The 19,917-nt window shown below is 52.2% G+C and overlaps 1 long non-coding RNA gene across 3 annotated transcripts; it reads left to right on the top strand.

The window, feature by feature from the left end:
* The first annotated feature begins 5,600 nt into the window (after positions 1 to 5,600).
* Positions 5,601 to 16,677, top strand: LOC116667281. Of its 3 annotated transcripts, none has more exons than XR_004324125.1 (4): positions 5,601 to 6,940; positions 10,022 to 10,245; positions 10,921 to 12,453; positions 14,860 to 16,677. It is a non-coding gene; the product is annotated as an uncharacterized LOC116667281 (long non-coding RNA). The 3 variants fall into 3 exon arrangements; XR_004324123.1 differs by having other exon boundaries at positions 14,856 to 16,677; XR_004324124.1 differs by lacking the exon at positions 5,601 to 6,940 and adding an exon at positions 7,778 to 8,284 and having other exon boundaries at positions 14,856 to 16,677.
* Positions 16,678 to 19,917: the final 3,240 nt, after the last annotated feature.

The raw sequence follows: 19,917 nt of genomic DNA, 5'->3' as shown, positions 1-19,917 counted from the left end.
CCTGTGGTGGGAGGCAGCCCACGCTATGGTTGGACGGAGCTGCTTGTAAAACGCTCTTCCTTAAGGTGAACAGACAGGTTGGCTCTGCTCAGGTGAGTCCCAGGGAGCGCTGGTTTCCCGGCTGGCCACGGAAGATGCAGGAAAGGGAGAGAATGCCCTGGTGACCCCGGGGGCCTTTTAAGCCCCTAAGCAGGAACAAGAGGGCACCTCCAGTCTGGTTCTTCCTGGATCTGGCTTTACAAACCGTGGCAAGTGGCGGCCCAGTCCCATGAGCCAACGCTTCAGGTTAATTTATAGGCGTTGAAGCTCCAGGGGCGGCGTCTTCGCTGCTGTTCTGACTCGGCGCCTGCTACCTTCAGTCCAGGTGGGAGACAGCAGCCCCGCGTTATGCAGGACAAGGGCTGCCTCTTTCAGCATCTGTCCACGTCAGCAGGAGCTCAGAGTGAATGGTCTGTGTCTCAGATCCCCTGAGTCAATCATTTATTCAGTTGCCATTCAACAGAACCCTGTCGTGTAAACAGCCCTGCAGGATAGGGAATTCAGGTCCTTCTGCCTGAGAAACTTACAAACTCCTTAGGGAGATGGGAGGTTTTACCTGGACGGGAGCACTGTCGACCTCACCCCCAGGAAGGGTCCCATGTTAGGGTACCGGAGTGACTGCTGGAGCCTCTGTTCTTTCTCTCGCTTTTGGTCTTTGGGTGTCATACACACACACACACACACACACACACACACAGACCAGAAAAAAACTTTCATTTGCCTGGCAGCCCCCTCATCCCAGGCACCAGAGGAAGTGAGAGATGTGAGCGGGGGTCAGGGTGCCAGGCAGGCCACCGGACTCCGAGGGCAGCCCAGCCAGGGAGAGCTGGTGTGGGGTCAGACAGTGGCAAACCACCTGGGGTTGGTGGCTGGATGCTTCGTAGGGAGCCTGTGAGGAATGCTCTGTATGGTGCTATGGAATAAAGGAATAAGTGAGTGAGTAAATGCACCTGGGATCCACCCCATGTTTGTACAGGGTCCCAAAGCCAAGAAATAACTCAACTCTGTTCTCACCCTCTGTGCAGAATGCAGTAGTCTAGATGGTTCGGGGAAGGGGGTTTTTAAAACCAAAATATTCTAGAGACATCTCTTGCCATCTGTCAGCCCTGGGTGAATCCTCAGACCCTTTCCCCAGAAGAGATTTTCTAGAGCAGAGGACTTTAGAACCAAGGTCCTGTGGGATTCTCTCTCTCTTTTAATCTCTCAACAAAGATAGATAGCGGAATTTATTATTACCCATTTATGTTGATCAGTGGCCAAGAAAACCCAGCAGTGAGTGTGCTAAGGTTTAGGTAATTCCTTTAAAGGTGAGCCCAAAGCACTTGGGGAAAACTTTCTATTCATAGTGCGGCAAGTAGAATTATTATTCCATTTAACAGATGGAGGATTTGAGGCTCTCATTCACTGAGCGGGTTGAGAACACAGCTGGGAGAGGAGCTGTCTCTCTCTCTGCCTGCACAGGTGGATGAGTTATCATACGAATGTCCTCTGTCACGTGCTCTTGGGCATGCCTTCCTGAAGTCAGTCTCCCTGGTCTGTGTCCCTCCAGGATCCAGATGGACAGGGCGGGGTGGGGGGGGATCCGAAGGCACCCATAGCATCACCCATGTCTTTCTAAGTGTCTCCAGAGGGGAGGAGGGTGGGGGTCCCTCCATTGTGGTCCCCACAGCATCACTGCAGTGCTGCTCAGACCTCTTGACTGTCCACAATTGTCACACACCCTTCCCTTTGCCATCATGCTCCTGGACCACCAAGTCATACGTCACCTTACCCAGTGAGCCCTGCACCCAAGGTCCCCCTTCCCAGCCTGGCCTCCTGGGTGGCCTCAGCTCCTTCAGCCTCTCAAGGGCAATTCAACCCTGGATGCACATTAAAACTAGCTTTTAAAAAACACACGGGCTTGGGCTGACACTCAGAAATTTTCTGAGGGGTGGTGGGGTATCTGGGAGCTGTCTGTGTAAAGCAAGAGTTTTGCACCCGGTGTCTTCCTGTTTCCTGGGCTGGCCCTGCTGTGAGGACACCCAGGGGACCTGGTGTCACAACCCGGCTGCAGGAAACCAAGGCTAAGGCCCAGGACAGCCAACAGGCAGCCCCTCCCCGGGTGAGGCCGCTCTGGGGCCCAGCGGGCTGTCTCGGGTCAGCGACCGAGGCGCTGGCCAGGGTGGCCCCGGGGAGAGGCCAGTGTGGCTGCACACACACCTCTCGGCGCCAGCTTCCTGGACACCCTGGCTTTCTTAAGCAGGAACTGCCTGGACTCCTCTCTTTCTCCCCAAAGAGGCCCAGAGAAGGAGTCATACAGGGGACAGTCGCAGCTGTGGGAGGCTGGAGCAAGAAAGCTAGTAAAACCCGCTTTATTTATAACGTTCCCATGTTTGTTATTTTGTTATCCCTATTCTGTTTCCTCCGAGCAACGTAACAAGGAAAAGGATTTAAAAAACCCAAAAAGCCAACCCTGCTCTAAGTATGCGTGAACTTTATGGCCTCACTCTGCTCTCTCCCCTCCTCGGTCCCCACCGGGCTAGCCTGTGAATTCCTCTCCCAAGCTGCAGTGTTTTCCATCCTAACTTTTATGGCATTTCCCTCGATTAATGGTTAACATATTCATTTTCTCCCCTCCGCCCTCATTATCAAAGAGGGCTTTGAATAACTATTAACTCTCCAGTTAACAGACAGACACAGGTTAATCATCTACAAACCCTCGGGCAGGAAAGTTATTCTTTGTAACCTGCTTCCAATGGCAGGAGAGCCCCCGTCCCCCAGCAGCTGACCTTCAACCACACCTGGCCCTGGAAGCCCCCCCCCCGGTAATCGCGTTACAGGGCCTGTTAGTAAGCCAAGGTCATGAAGCCCCTAGCGGGAGTGCCTGGGTGCTGGGTGTCCAGGCAGGGAGGGCGCCGCTCCATCCAGCTGCTCTCGCTCCAGGACCCTATAAAGAGACCTTGCCGCACTGTTTTAAAAAAATTGTTTTGCCAGCGAGGGCTAATCGTTCTTTGTTGTACATTCTTTGTTGCTGGGAGACTCAGAGCCGCCGTACAAGCTGTTCTTTCTTGGAGCCATAGTTCAAAAGTGCTCCTGACCCAAACACACACGTGTTGTAATCCTGCCCGCGGGGATTGTGTGGGGCCGAGAGGCAGCCAGGCAGCGCGCAGATCCCCCAGCCAGACCCAGATGCTGGGAGGGTGGACTGCCTTCTGAAGTTAGGTGGGTGGTGCCCGTCCAGGGAGGGGGAGGGAAGCTCGGGGGCTCCCCGCTTCCCCCCAGGGAGAGGGGCTGAAGCAGCTGAGACCAGCCCAACATCTGGAGTGCGGTGGGTGCCCAAAGGGTGGGGAGCCGTCTTGGAGAGAGCGCCCTCTCCATTCATTCACAAAGCCGATCTGTTGGAGAGGAGAGGCCCAGGCAGAGGAGGACTGCCTTCCAAACCCCCGCTGCGTTTGGCTTGGTCTTTCTCCCCTGCAGCACCCCACCCCTCCTTCTTAAATAAGACCTGGGAGAGAGGACAGAGGCGCTGCCAGACTTATTAGGAAAGGCGCAGTCGGGGTCTTGGCGAGCCCGGCGCTGCGGTCCACGTGGTCCTCAGCGCGCCTGCTTACTGTCAGCGGCTGCACTCCTGGCCTCGCCGCCTGGCCGCCTCCTCCTCCCTGCCGGCCACCTGGCTGCCCGCAGCGCTGGCCCCGCTGGCCCCGCTCCGGATCCAAACATTTCCACATTAGGCAGCCTCCGCCCGTGACCCGGGGTGACCTCTGCGCTGGCTCAGTGCCAAGCACCCCCCACCGCAGGTGCACTCGCCAGTGTTCTGGGTCACCCTTGTGATCCGGGGTCCAGACCCTTGGCAAAATTTAGCCAGCCTTCTTCAGTGCCCCGTGCCTGGCTCTATATCTCTACGCTGTTTGGGCAGACACCCCTGGGGACGCCCGAGAGAAGCTGCTGCCTCTTGTTCACACAGATTATAGCGCCCAGCGAGGGATGCTGGCCCCCCAAAAGGGGCTGGAGGACTCTGCCTCCCTCTTCATCCCTAGCTCTCTCTTTTTAAGCTGGTCTGATTTCCCTTTGGGACTCAAGAATCTGAGAAGTTATGATTCCTATACACACACCCACAGCTAGATTTGTGCAGCCATATATGGCAGCCACCCGCCGGGCGTGACTACGGAGCAGTGGAAACGGAGCTGCTCCAAATTGCGATGTGCTGTGAGTGGAAGTCACAAGCTGCATTTTGAGGACTTAGGTTAAAAAAAAGAACGGAAGGTATCATGTTTTGAAAGGATTTTGGGAAAAGTGGGTTAAATAAAAATGTGTTATTAAAATTAATTTTATCTGTTTCTTTTCACATCTTTGAAAGTGACTACTAAAAAAAACCACATGTAAGCTTTGCACTGCATCACAGCTGGACCATACAGCTCTAGACCGTCCACCAAGGGTGGTTCCTTCCATGCTAATATTCTGCATTTCCCTAACAGCTGGGCGGCTGGAGGCTCTGTACCTGCTACTTCCTTCCTGTCCCTCCCCTTCCTGCCTTCCTGCCGGCTTCCCTGAAGAATTTCCAGCCATCGTCCAGGATGCAAGCTTAGAGCCTTTCATCCAGGCAGCCTCTGGATGGGGTGGCCCCCGGCTGCATAGCCATCGCTGCCCCAGCTCATGCCGCCTGCATCCTCGGCCTGCTCGACTGTCACTAGGCAGTCCTCGAGGGCAGTCTTTGTGCCCAGCTTCCCTGGCACACAGCCCGTGAACACGTGTGTGCGCTCAACCAAAGGCTGGTGAGCAACCCGAAGGAGTGGAGCCATTGGAATCCAGTTTTATTTATTTTTCCATTGTGAGGGGCAAAAACGGACTCACCGAAGTCACAATGCTTTGGTTGTAGCTGTTGGCCCTTGAAGGAATGAGCCAAATCTGGCCTTCGGACATGTTTGGGACTATTCAAAAGACACTTTTAGGCATTCTCATTTTATTAAGAGTGTGAGCATTTTAGGTCAAGTAAAAGTCATGGGTCACAATTTCATTTACTCTCTGTGACACGTTTCTGGGAAGCCAGGATGTTGTGAAGTGGAAACCCAGGTCTGTGTCGTCTTTACAGCACTTGGGAGCTTGAATGGGACTGGTCCACATTCACTTATACTGTGAATGCTTTAATGTGAAAAAACAAACAAACCAAAAACCAAAAAAACACCCACTCACTAGGAATGACTAGTAATAGGTATGGAATTTCTTTTTGGGATGATGCAAATGTTCCAAAATTGATGGTGGCGATGATTACCCAACTCGGTTACTGTACGAGAATCCATGGAATTGTATACTTTAAAATGGTAAATTGTATAGGATGTGAATTATATCTTCATAAAGCTTTTCTTTTTTTAAAAAAAGATCATGAACTGTAATGGAAAAGAATCTGAAAAAAATATATATGTATGTATACATATAAATGAATCGCTTTGCCCTTACACCTGGAACTAACATTGTAAACCGACTACACTTTGGTAAAGAATGAAAATTTTTAAAAAAGATCTCATGAATCATTTTTATATTTATATGAAACTTTTTATATTTAATGATGAAATGATGATATTTTTGGCCATCTGAGTTAGATTATTACAACTAATCTTTCCCTATTTCTTCGTCTTAAACAAGGCTGCTGGAAATTAACAATGACACCCAGGGCTCACATTATATTTCTGTGGGACGGCACTGCTGGAAGGGAATTATGCTCAGTTTACTTTGAGACGCTTAACGGAGGTCTGTGAGCATCTCAACCAGGTTTCTCACAGCCGAGGAACCTGGCAACTTTGACTCTGAGTCCTCTAGCCATGCCACAAAACAAGCATCCAGGTCCGGAAGTTTGAATTCTGGCTCCTCCAGCCAGATGCTGCCTGGAAGGACCCACCCTGACTTACCCTCTGCAGACATGGCCCCACTGGCCCTCTGGGAAACTCCCTGGTTCCGCAGAGACTTGCCAGGTAATAATTACAGATGTGCCAAGACCCTCCCACTTTATACACTTAGTCATAATTATTTGCCTTTACCAGGCACCAGAGGTGTGATGGGAGATTAGCTGCACAGAGAGGAGCCCCAGCATGCAGATCACCTTGAAGTTGACCTGTCAGCCGATTTCACAGCACCTGCCGTACCAGCCTGAGGGGCTGCAATTCTTTCCTTGGGAAAGAGAGCTGCAAATTCCACCTCTGGGCCTCCATCCAAATCCTTGCCACCCTCTTCCAGCTTCTGGAAGGCAGAGAGAGGCAGCTATAGAGCTGGGGAATTTTTTTTTCCAGGGGAAGTTCTGCACCTAATTTCACTTTTATAACATCGTCAAGCAGTCTCTTAAGATTTTGGTCTTTTAACGGCCCCTCCCCCCGCCGTCCACACTCAGTCCCACCTACATGTATAAACATTAAAATCCACATCAGCATGTACTTGCTCTCTGAGTCCCCTAGATACTGTGTCCCTGGGTCATCGGCTTCCCCCTTCTGGGGTCGTCCCGAGCAGGGTTCTTGGAGGCAGTGGGAAGAATCTTGGTAAACCAGGTGCTTCCGCCCATTTGCATAAACCAGGCACCATGCCTGCCCACCCCACATGCTGAATACTGCAAGGAAGGGGAAAAGACACATTTATCAAAGGGGAGGAAAAATTCAGGCCTTTTCATTAAGGGCAGAAGATTTTGGAGTTCGGATCAGCTGGCCAAGTGCGTGACCAATGTTCTTGGCTTCGTGGAAGCAGCAAAAGATTTGAAAAATCACAGAGCCCTTAGTCCTCCAAGTAAAAACCCATTTATCTTGGGAATATTTTTTTTAAAAAGTGCTGGCAATGGAAATTTTCCGATGAGATGCATTTCTTCTCGCCTGAATGTCTTGAATGCCTGCTGGATTTGTCTCTCTGCTAAGATACTCGCACTTGCAAATCTGTGCTTTTCAAGGTGAGGAGATGAAAATAAAAAAAGTCTGTGAGATGTATTTGTGGGAGGGCCGAAAACAGGAAGCAAATTGGAGCCACAACATGTGGGGCAAGGTGGCTGGGTCTGGGGAGGATATTTGCTTGTTTGGACTGAGAGCAGGCGCCCCCATCCCACCCACCGCTAGGAGCCCTGTCCGCTGTGACTCGCCCATGGAAACCAAGGTTCTCTTTGGGACTTGGTGGGACTGGGTTATTTTTCTCAGCTTAAACTGTTTTTATATGGTTACCCTCAGTCCTCCTTTCTGTTTTGGGATATTTTTATATTTTTTTAGAAAAAACCCAGAACATCTTGATTTTGAAAAGGCACATTCACCCAAATAAGGTGCCAAGAGCATAAACAAGTCAATATTTCATGCGTCAACAGCCAAAATTCCCAGTACGTGCAGAGAAGTTTGAGAACAAGAAAGGAAGGAAAAGGCTCAGTCCTTGCCCTCCAGGTGTGTAAACACCTCTCGGTCCCCTCTCCTGACCTCTCTGCGTGCCTTCCGTTTCTGCGGCTTTGAAGGGAGAGAACTCAGGTGGGAGAAGAGGACGGTATTGGGGTGCTGGTTATGGGAGGAGGAAGGCGTCTCAGGAAGCGCCTGGGGAGGACGTGGAATGGATGCAGGACGGAGAGTTCGTCTGCGAGGGGTGGTCCAGTGATCTTGAGTGAGGGGACTCAGCATGCATCCCTTCACGGCTTCCCACAGCTCATGCAGTAGACTGTCGTCACCACACCAGCCCTTGGGCGAGGTCACAGAGCCGTGTTGGCACCATTTCATAGGAGGGACACTGGGGGACAGACATTCCAGGAAGTTCTTCACCAGCTTGGGAAGGTGCAGACTCTGCAGTCACTGGCTTTGGCTTTATGTCCAGAGAAATCCAAAAGGCGCCGCACACAGTGCGCCGAGTAGCGTGGCAGACTGTCGTGCGGCCCAGCCTTGGGCGCCATCTTGGAGTCTTTGCTCGTCTGCATTTCTCATGTCCATCCAATGGCCAAGTCCCATCACTCCTCCCTGGCTCGTCTCTAGCTACTCTCCCTTTCCATCCCCGTGTCTCTTACCCAGGTCCGGGAATATGGCGTTTAAGCAGAGAGTGCCAGCCTGTGGGAGCTAGTTTTCACTCAACACTGCACGACTGCTGGTCTAGATCTCTGTGTCCAACGATCTCTTCCAACCCCTCGGCCCACAGTTACCCGGATCCGAAGCAGATTCTCCAGGAAATGCGGTGACATGCTGAGTCTGTGGGCCGGGGAACACCATCAGTGACTGAGGAATACAGCTCACTGACTTTCGTTTTGCAGACACGGAGGCTGAGACGTGGCGAGGTTAGGTGACTGGCCTGAAGTCGTTCAGCAAATTGGCAGCAGAGCTAGAGCTGGCACCAGATTTTCTGACTCCCCATCCTCTCCCCTAGACCTACTCATGGGGAATGTTCTCCCAGACTGTTCTCCATCAGCAGTGGGGAGAAGCTGAACTGAGTGCACTAAGTCCCTGAGGATGTTCCCAGGAAGGGCCTTCCCTAGGGCCACCTGCGAGCCCGTGAGCTGGGGGTGCCACTGTGTGGTGGGGCAGAGGCCCCCAGGAAGGGCAGGCACAGGAGGCACTCCCCCCACCCATCAGTGAAGCCTGTCCACCCAACTCCAGTACACATCTGATTGTGCCCTCATCTCCTGACACCTGCCCGCACCCAAGTGCAGGTCCCCGTGACATTGCTCCTGAAATGCCTCCTTCCTGGAACTTCTGGCCACCTCCAGTCTGCTCTTTATGTAGCACCAAAAGTGATGATCTTAGAAGAAGGAAAAGAAAGAGAAAAAGAAGAGGAGTGGTGGGGGAGGGGGAGGAGGAGAGATTTAGTACAAGGGAAGGGGAAGAGGAGAGAGGAGGAGGTGGAGCTGGGGGTGAAGGAGGAGATGGTATTACATCCTTCATCCCCCATATCTCATTAAAACCCCTCAGTAGCAGCACCCCATTGTACTTAGAATAAAATCCAAACCTGGAGTAAAACTCTGTGCCCTGGCCCCGGCCCGTCCTGTCCAGCCGTCTTCCTCCCTGCTTCTCTGTACTCACACCACTCCTGTCACATTGGTCTTCTTTCAGTTCCTTGGGCACTGGCTAGCCGCTTTGCTGCCCCAGGACCTTTGCACATGTTCTCCCCGCTTCCAAGAATGCTGTGGGTGTTTTTCTTTCTTTCTTTCTTTTTCTTTTTTGCATCTTCTGATTCTTTCATTTCCTTTAGGTCTCAGCTTGAGTGTATCCTTCTCAAGGGAACAGTTCCTGCTCCCTTGATGGAGACCCCAGAGGGCTGGCAAGAGGCCTCGGACACACAGAACCAGTCATAACTAAGCGGTTTGGGATTTCTGGGTGAAAGGGGCCCTACAGGTTCAAAATGTTCCTGTAAAACTTGCCAAGGTGGTAACCCTTACAGCAGTACTGCTTGGCAGTTCTTTCTGGTGACCATGCAGTTTTGTGTCCATTTGGGCGGAGGGCTGGGACAGAGCTGCCAGTGAACCAGGGCGCGTGCCAGGCGATGGGTGTGCGGGGGCCTTGCCCCAGCCCAGCCAGCAGCGCGCGCACCCTTATAGTGGCTCCAGTCTTGTCCTCAAGCTCCGACTGGCCTCTGGTTTGTTATTGGAAGTCGCCCCGATGCTTCCCTTTAAATAGATCCTAAGCAAACCTCACAATTTGTTTTTCTTGAAATGGTCCTGAGAGGTGCTTTCCAAGAAACAAGGGAAAAAAAGTGAATTCACAGTGGTGACTTTGAGTCTGTTTGGGTAAGGGCGGTCGGAGGGAAGGGGGAGTCAATGGCACATTCCTGACAGCAAAGCCTTTCCTTCTTGTCGGTGGTGTGTGCGCCGGCAGGGACACGGCGCGGCCTGGGAGGGAGGGGGGGGCCGGCGGCGTGCTTCACAGCTGCTCCTGCTGCATCCTGGGCGTTGCTCCTGGGAGCCCCTGGGGCAGGCGCTGGGGAGGGGGCTGTCTGCGTTTCCTAGGGCCCTGTAACAAGGTACCACAAACTGGGTGGTTGAAAGCAAAGAAATAGTGTTTTTCTTTCCTTCTTCTAGAGGCTGGAAGTCTGAAATGAGTGCGTCGCGGGAGCACACCCCTTCCGTGCGCACGCCTGGTCATCGCACGGCCTCCTTTCCGCTGCCTCTGCCTCTGTGTCCAGCTCTCACTCTCCTCATAAGAACACAAGTCATTAAGTTTAGGGCCCACCCGGTCCATTAGGATCGCGTCAACTTGATTACACCTGCAGAGACCGTATTTCCAAATAGCGCCCTCTTCCCAGGTACTGGCGTGAGGACTTCGATGTATCTTTTGCAGGGGGACACAATTCAGTCCAGCACGGGAGGCGGTCCCCTTGCTCCTACACGGGTGGTCACAGCCTGTGCATGTTTCACAAACACACGGAGCTGATGAGAAAACATCCCCTCCAATCTGAGTAAGGAAGATGTGATTTCAAAGCAGAGGATGTGTACTTTATAAAAAGCATCTTGAAGTTCGGAGAGACTGCTGCGATTTAGGAAACCTCCTTCCTTCAAAGATTTCCAGATGCGTGTCACCTAGCTCACTGCGGCAGGCTGAACAGTGCTCCCTCGAAGCTGTTCACATCCTGATCCCGGGGGCCTGTGAATGTTAGCTTACACGGCAAGGGGGAGTTGGCAGATGTGACTAAGTTGAGGATTTTGAAGTGAGATGATTCTGGATTATATGAGTGGGTCCAGCGTCATCATAAGGGTCCTTATAAGAGGGAGGCAGGTGGGTCGAGGTCAGAGAGGGAGATGCGACCATCGGAGCAAGGTCAGAAACAGAGGGATTTGGGGGGAGGGTATATATAGCTCAGCGGCAGAGCAGGTGCCTAGCATGCACGAGGTCCTGGGTTCAATCCCCAGCCCCTCCATTAAAAATAATAAATAAATACCTAATTACCTCCCCATAACAACTTTTTTTTTTTTTTTTTTAGTTGGAATAAAAGGAAAGAAACGGAGGGGTCTGAAGATATTCCACTCTGGCTTGGGGGATGGAGGAAGGGGCAAGAGGCCAGGAAAGGCAAGCAGCCTTTAGAAGCTGGAAAAGGCATGGAAATGGCCCCCAGGAGCAAACAGTCCTGCTGACACCTTACTCTTTGCCCTGTGAGATGGGTTTTCCACTTCCGGCAAATACATTTCTCTTGTTTTAAGCCACGGAGTTGGTGGCGCTTTGTCACAGCAGCAGTGAGAAACTAATACAGTCATGCAGCCCGGCTCAGTGTCTTGTATTAATTTAACAAACTATCCATCCATCACTTGTCTTGGCTGGCTGACATCTGGAGGAGCACGCTGCAGGTGGAGGACACGCAAGAACTGCCTGCTGGATGAGAACACTGAGAGCTGATTGTGTACGTTGTTGATTGTATCCGCCCTTTGGATTCATCACTGCCTTCGCACCTGTAGAACAGAGGAGAAGTGAATGCTGAACAGATACTTGTACAAAGTGTACATAGATGATGTGATGAGGCCACGACAGTGCACTCTGGGGAATGCTGGCAGAGAGAGCAACAGGGACCTGAATCAGATCCGGCGGTCGGGCAAAGCCCCCTGGGCGCACAGTCGAAATGAGGACTGGACACACCTTCTCTCGGTTCCAGCTCCAATGACAGAAACTCTCTCTGCACCAGGAGGCGACCTGATTGGAGCTCTCCTGGTGTTCACCGTTGTCTTAACGGTGGGAGGCTGCCATTTGTTCCTGGAGGAAACGTGATGAGGGCTAAGCCTGGCTCTGAGCTTGAAGGGGGGATGACGACGTTTGCAGTCGTTCTGCCGTTAATGCAGAGCGCCCTCCCATCCATCTCCTGGCTCCCTGCACGCCGTTCGCGTTCCGCCTGATGAATGGTGGTCGCATCAACACTCTGCAGGGATGGGAGAAGGGACCACTGCCCCATTTCCACTGCCATCACAAGACACGGGTGAGCCTTGTCCTGGCTGTTGGGGCCGCAGGCACTTTCTGAAGTGGAGCTGGAGCCCAGGGCTAGATTTGTGCTCACTGGGCATCTCGGCGCAGGGAAAGGGACAGAGCTGGGGACATGACACTGAACACGGCAGAATCCCTGCACCCAGGTGTTGGTGATGGGCGGGAGAGGCGAATGCAAATGCTCAGAATACAAACCCTGGAGTGTTATCATGGAAGCAAGAAGTGAGACTCAGCAAACTCTGAGGAGCGCAGGAGAGCACCGAGGGGCCTGGAAGGAGCTCGGAGTCTGGTAAACGAAGAGGAGAAGACACTGGGGGTGGGGCAGCGAGAGCGAAGCCTCCCCACACTTCAGGGCTCTGGACCATTGGGGACATGGCTTCCCGCCTCCTCCCTTTTCTCCTCAAACCAGCGAGGACAGCGGGGACCATTTCTTGAGTGTTTCCTATGTGGCCGACTGGCTAGAAGATGGACACACGCCACCTCTTCCTCCGTCCTCACAACAGCACCCCCCATTACATCACCGACATCCTCACTCCCGTCCTTGCAGGTGAGCCTCAGAGGTGTGATAACTACCCCTCCAACCTCAACAGCCGCTCAGATCTGGGCGCCACCCACTTACAATCACACCCGGGCTCTCGGGAAGATGCCGATGATAGATCTGTGGAAGAGAGAGTGATGGGGGTTCCTCCTCCCGCCCTCCCCGCAACACATCCACACCTGAGGTTTTCCGCCTCATGGCCCCCAGAGCAGGCCCTGAGTGCAAGTTGGCGCCTGGGAGGGCCCACCGTTTTTAGGGGCCACCCGGGAAAGCCGAGGTTAAGCCAGCGCCTGCTGAGCACAGGGATCTCTCCCCTTGCAGTGCTGTGGGGCCGGACACGTGCTCTCTGGATGTGCTCATGGGGGCCTCCTCTAGGAGCCGAGTCGCTTGAGCTCGGCAGTAGGAAGGCAGGCCTGGGTGCCAGAAGCTTCTGCAGGCTGCCACTTGCCACCTGCCAGCCAGAAACCCCGAGCTCCCCTGCACCTACTCTCGCCAGCCCTGCCTTATCAAGTGGAATCTTGTCGAGCGGCTGGCATCTCCGCCACTGTGGGGGAAACACCCTCGTCAGACAAAAGCTCTCTAGAGCTCTGGCTCTGAGGGAAGTTGGCCCCTGGCTACGGCCTCTTGACAGCACTTCTTGCTCAAGTATTTACAGGGGACCCACTGAAGGTCCCTCTTCCACACCCTCCCGGTGGGTCACTCCCCTGGGCACCCATGGGAGGGAAGCCCTTGGCCCCCGGGGACATGGCTGCTGAGAAGGGCAGGGGTGGAAGCCTGTTCTGGAGCAGCGCCAAGGAATGTGGGGTGGGCACCCCCCCACCAGCCTTACTTCACCATCCTGAACCACATTCCTCGGCCACCAGGCAGGAAGCTCCCCCCAAGGAGGCCCAAGGGAAGGATGTTGTGTCCAGGAAAGGCCAGGAGGCACTGGGCGCCTCCCATTCACCTGGGGAGGCGAGCCCCTCCAGGAGCTCCCCCGCTCTTTGTTTAGGCTCCCTTCAGTTGCTGGGTTGGTCCAGAGAGGCCCACGTGGAGTCAGTCCTCATGGTCTGCATCCCACTGTGGACCAGCTTACCTCGCTGCCAGGCGGTGGCCAGTGGGACAAGGCCCTGACTTGGAGACGCTCAGCCCTTGGTGCTCGAGTGGTCACGGGGCTCCACCCTCACTTGGATCCCTCCCACGACAGTAGTAAACACCGATCTTGAAGTCTACTGGGTCAAGAGGGTGCTGAGATCTACTGGGCTGGCGTTTCAATTTTTTTTTTGCATTTTTTAAATTGAGTTATAGTCAGTTTACAACGTTGTGTCAATTTCTGGTGACAGCATAGTGTTTCAGTCATACATACACATACATATATTCTTTTTCAGATTCTTTTTCATCATAGGTTACTCAAAGGTATTGAATATAGTTCCCTGTGCTCTACAGTAGGACCTTGTTATTTATCTATTTTATATAGAGTAGTTTGTATCTGCAAATCTTGAACTCCCAATTTATCCCTTCCCACCCCCTCTCCCCACCACCTTGGCAACCATGAGTTTGTTTTCTATGTCTGTGAGTCTGTCTCAGTTTTGTAAATAAGTTCATTTGTGCCATTTTTTTAGATTCCACATATAAGTGACATCATATGGTAGTTTTCTTTCTCCGTCTGACTTACTCAGAGACCCAACCACCCTGGGAAAACGCAGCCGCCGGTCCCTAAGACGGGGTGACTGGGGAAGCCGTACGTGGGAGAGAGAGTCAGGAGTTCTCTTTTGGAAACGCGACGGTGGAGATGCCAGTCGGATGTTCGGGATGGTTGGATCTCTGAGGCCGGAGCTGAGGGGAGAGATCTGGGCTGGGGATAGGACTTTGGTACCATCAGTGTAAGAAAGGTATTTACAATCATGACTCTGGGTGAGATCGTTGGCGCTGGAGGGAAACCAGACAGGTGTGCTGTGGCCAGGAGGAGGAGGGGGAGGGGGAGGAGGGGCAGGAGCTGTTTCAGGAGGAGAGACTAGTCAGCTGGGTCAGATGATGCCAGGAGGTCACGTAAGATGAGGACTGAGAGTCAGCCCAGCTCCAAGCAGCCCCAGCATACCGTGTGCTGCTTGGTCCCTCAGTATTTGACCGACGACAGAGGCTGAAAACTAAAACAAACAAACAGATCACAAGCTCCAGTCACAGTCTGGTTACTTAACACTCGGTTTCTCTAAACTGCTGGGCGTACCCCAGGCTCTGCAGGGCTCCCTTCGGGGTCTCGAGGTGATGTCCTTCCTGCCCCGCGGCAGGTGCCTGCCTGGACGTGGGGTGGAAAAGGAGTTCTCCTGGGGCTGTTACGTTGTAATTGCCCTAGAGGACCTTCAGGGAAGACTTTCGCAAACCTGGCCTCTTTTTAAGAGAATTGTCACCCTCTGATTTCTTTCTTTTGCCAGTTAGGGTTTACAGATAACGAATGGAGTTCACCTGCCCTGGGATTTGACCTGTACTAGAAAATCACCATTCAGCACAGCGCACGGCCCTGGAGGAGGAATCTCCGAAGCACAGTGGTTGGAACAAGAGGCGGGTTGAGCGGAAGTGAACCTCGCAGGGGAGGAAAGCTGTCAGCCTTGGCCGTGGACTGGCTGCGTGGTCTGAGGTAACTCAGAGTGCTCTCGCGAGCCTGTCTCCTCTATTAGACAGTGAGCTCCAGGGACCAGGTGTGCGTCCTGGTCACCTGCCTCGATGCCTGGCTCCTGGGAGTTTCTCACTAAATATTTGTTGAACAAAGGAGGAGATACATCAGTGTCCCTCTTGCCTACTGGGACCTTAATGCCATCCTTGTTGTGTGGCCAAGCCGTGGCCTGGCCCCCAGTGAGGTTTCCAGCCTCATTATTGGTGAAAAGTACTTTTAGATGCCTGATTATTTCCTTGTTTGCTGCTCCATCCCTAGTCAGTCCGGCCCTCTGATCTCCCCGCTGGGCCTCGGCACCACGTTACCTCTCCTTGCCCTAAATCCATACTCTCAGGGCAGCCACAGCCCTCCCGTCTGGAGTGCGGCCGCTCCGGTGCAGCTCCTGGCGCAGCCTGCCTGCTCCTAGGTACACGTGGGTTCCGTCTGAGGAGGGCAAGAGGGGGCACATCGTGAGGATGAGAGTAAGGTCGGATCCTGGGGTTCGAACAGATTTGAACCTCTGTGTGCACCACATCTCCCGCCACCATAGACAGCTGAAGGGTGACTGGTTTAAAAACTAAACTTTTCATTTTGAGGTTCTTACACATTCACACACAGTGGTAAGAAATAACACAGAGAGATCTGTGTCTCTTTTACTCACGTTCCCCTATTGGTAACGTCTACAGAACTATTGTACAATGTCACACGGGGATACTGACACTGAGACGGTCAAGACATCGAACCTTCCACCCTGCAGAGGTCTCTCACGCTGGTCTTTTACGGCCACACTTACTTCCTTTTACTCACCCCTCACCCCCGCCATCCCACATCCTGAACTCCTGACAACAGCTAACCTGCCCTCCACGTCTGCAATTTTGTCATGTCAAGAATTTAAGAAAAAAGGAATCTTGCGGCATGTAACCTTGACTCTCTCCCTCGGCACAATTGCCGGCAGATTCGACCGAGTTGCTCTCTGTGTCAAGAGTCTGTGCCTTTTTTATGGCTGAGTGGGACGCCACGAGACAGAGGGACAGTGGCACCTGCTGAAGGACATCCGGGTTGCTTCCAGGTCGGGAGCGTCACAAAGAAAGCTGCTCACGGACCTTCATGGACAGGTTTCTGTGTGAACAGAAGTTTTCATTTCTCTGGGATGAATGCCCTTTCCTCATCCAGCTGAGCAGTTGGGCTCTTTTTCATGCCATCAGTTAGTGTGTTCAGGGAAGGCAAGCTAGTGTTACTATTAGCTAAGGAAAAATAAAATTGAGAGGCGGGCAATCTGTTGTCCCTAAACGGTATCGTCTATTCCAAACTAAACAGGAGTGATGTTCGTATCAGTTTCTGTTCGTGGAGACCCCCATCCCTTCTCCCCCTCTTCAGGATGAACAGACATTGCCTATGTGACCAGCAAATACACATCACACTTATTAAGCTGTCTCTCCAACAGGTTAGCTAATCTCTTGGGAATGTAGGGTGATGCCTCAGAGATCATGGACCCCCTGACATCTGACTCATTGGACCCTTCTGTATTTCTATGTGTTTACTCTCACACAGAGTAATAATGGAACAGAGCTCTCATCTGCAAAATTAAAGATCCTGGAACACTATCCATGGGTCATGCTTTGGGTTGTCTTTCTACAGGGCTGATGGATTTGCGTGGCTCTGTCCTGCTGGTGACCAGTGGTTCATCTTGGAGGCAGATGGCCAGGGTTAAGGGTGGAATCTGAGGCCATGAGGCGGAGTGAAATTAACTGCTTCCGTCACATGGGGACTGAACCGCTGACCTTCACCTCATTAGCACAGCACTCCAACTCAGCAATTCCCAACCTCAATTTTATATCACCCTGGGGTGTTTCCACTTATCTCAAGAGGGAGCTGTGCAATTCCCCCAAGAGGATTCATTTTAATTCACTTTAATTTAAGCATTAAATATGGGCTATGCAGGCAGTCCTTTGCAGGAATAGAGGAGAATGGATGATGTTAAAAAAAATTAAGCCGCTAAATGATACACTAAATAGTTGCTATTCGCTAAAGATGTGCTGGTACCCAAATACCCCTTAGCACTCTCTCCAACCCACTGAGCCAGTCTGGGGAGGAAGGAGCCCGGGTGTTAGCAGCACACAGGGAAGGCTTTTAGATTATGGAGGAAAGCAGCCCAGGCCCTCCAGACACCTGCGTTTCGTAGGCACGGTTTCCCGGGGGGCAGCCGGGTGCACTCTGCCTCGGCCAGGGCCCGGGGGCACAGCTCCGCTCTGGTCCAGCCAGGCCCCCCCTTTTCTTCCCAGGGACTGTGACGCTTTGCAGAGTCTTAGGAATTTGCTGCAGGAACAATTCGTGATTTATTAAGATAATAAATTGGGGCTTTGTTGTCAGGGCTTTTTCCTGGGTCAGTACACGAGATTTATCACTGCGATGCCCGCCCGGGGAGCATGTGGGCTCACGGGGTCCCCGTGCCCTCTGGCCGCTGGCTTGTTCTGGAAGTGAGCGAGGTCTTAGCAGGCCCATGCAGGGCAGGCCGGCAGCTTACGCGCCGGGCAGGGGGAGGAACGGTGGGAATCAGCTCTTTAATGAACGTCTTCAGAACCCTTCATGGCACTTTCCCGATCACGGCCACATGCATTTATTCAAGGCTGATAATTACAGCTCCTTCCACTGGCAGTGCACTTTCTCCTTATCCAAGGGCTCTCGCGTACAGCACCTTCCTTGTTTGCTCGTTACACACCTGTCAAGAATTACTAGCTTCATTTTATTGGTGGGCAAACAGATTCAGAACAATTAAGCAGCTTGCCCAAGGTCACACGGCGAGTAAATCTTGGAGGCACCAGCACCTCCCACGTCTGTCCATATCCTGTGTCCCTTTCACGATGTTACTCTTATCTCAGTTTATTATCAACATCCATTTGCTTCTGGCAGGAAAGAGCCTAGTATCTCCATTTTGCAGAGGAACAAATTGGCACAAAGCTGTAATTAAACTTTCTGGCTCCCGCCTCTCTGTTTCTGGTGGTATTCTGTCCCTTTCTTGTTGAAGGGCAAAGAATTCCTCTGCAGACTAATTCCTGCTCTCAGAGTCCAGAATCTCCACTGTCACTGTCACTGCCATGATGGTCATTTGGCTCCAGTTTGGTCTCCGCGTCCAACAGAGGCTCACACTGGCTAGTTCCTGCTCCTTCCTTGAGAGGAGGAAGCGACTGAATAGTTCCTTCATGTCTACTTAGAACTGCTCTTCCAACTGCAGGAGCTCAAGCAGCTGCTGGCAAAACACTCTCCTTCCCAGTCCCTCAAGGATGGGCATTTACTTGGTTCTAGATCTTTCTTACCGTCACACTCCATGAAATTCTTCTAATACAGTGAGGTTGGCACACACTTTCCCAACTGGGCCCTAGACACACCGCTTCCCCCCAGATAACTAACTTCTCCAAGGCTCATTCTAGATGCATGGCCACCCTGTGCGTTTGACCTTGGGAGAGAGTCTGACCTCTTCTGAACACCTCGACAGCCATGATCTAGACTTCCATCGGAATATACGGTATAGCAGAAAACTGTCATTTTCAAGCTGTCAGTATCTCCATCCTCTTCCTAGGTTGCAGGGACTCACTGTGGGACACAGAGCAGCCTGAGCAAAAGCAGGTGGTCAAGGCTGAGAGATGACCCCACTGGGACACGAGCTCTGAGTGTTATCTTTTGGATTCATGCCTGAATCGTGAGGTCTAGAACAGTGCCAGCCTCCAACTAAGTTGTCTATGCAGTGAATAAACCAACGATGCAAAGATGATGAGATTAGAATTGAGAGTGGCCAGCGGTGGCAGAGATGGCCACCCGTGCCCGCTGAGGGCATAAAGTCATCACAGAAAGTCATTTCTGCTTCCTGGATTCCTTGTCTTAAACCCATGTACTAAGCCTGGTCCTTTAACCTTCTCAATAATTCCATTTCTGCTTACGTTATCCAGAGTTGGTTTCTAAGGCATGCAACCAGGAAACCTGACTGATGTCCACCGGATAGAGCTGACTAACCATGCAAGTATATTTCATCTGCCTAACTGAGACCGTGAATGTCTGAAGGCCGTGGGAGGTGCCACATCCCACTGCTATACAGAATGGGACTTTGCAACTAATGGATGCTCAGGGCATGTTTGCAGATGGTGATGAGGATGATTTACTGTCCATTTCAAGGCCGAGCATCCAAGAGGTTGGGTGTTGGAGGACCGTCTTCTCTACACGTGCGTCTGTGCACACTCACACATGCGTGCATTCTCATTTATGAGACACCATTTGCAAGAGGCCATTTGGGTAATCCAGTGGGCCCACTGAAACCGGAAGAAATTCAAGGCCATGGGCCAGCTCCACCACGGAAACCCCATGCTCAGCCAAACGTTCCCGTTGGCACATCAAACCTGAAAGCTGTCACCAAATCCTGCTCCCTGGCAGCCCCAATGCAACAATGTGCCGAGAGACAAAAGAAGTAGAATTCCAAGCAGGGATGGATGGCGTGTCTTCTCGGGCAGCCAGCAGATCGCACAGAGGGTCCGCACAGACCCTGGCGGGAGCGCTCTCCTGGCAGGACCCCAGCTCCAAATTAGGCACCACTTCAGAGACTCTCAGCCTCAGACCCTATGGGTTTTTTTTTTTTTTTTTTTAAGATCTAAGATTTGTTCTTAGTTATTCTTAATAAAACTCTTTCGCAGTGTCGCACTATTTATTCACTCACTCGCTTGCCCCTTCATTTATTCCTTCATTTAATTAAACCTTTCTCATCTGTGTGCTGGGCCCTTTCTCTGGCCCCACTGGATGATAAGAACTCCGGAAAGCAGGTAAACCACTCTCACCAGTGCATCTGAACGATGGATAAA

Source organism: Camelus ferus, chromosome 11, assembly GCF_009834535.1.
Source record: "Camelus ferus isolate YT-003-E chromosome 11, BCGSAC_Cfer_1.0, whole genome shotgun sequence".
NCBI lineage: Eukaryota > Metazoa > Chordata > Mammalia > Artiodactyla > Camelidae > Camelus > Camelus ferus.
This window is presented reverse-complemented; position numbering and strand designations above follow the sequence as displayed.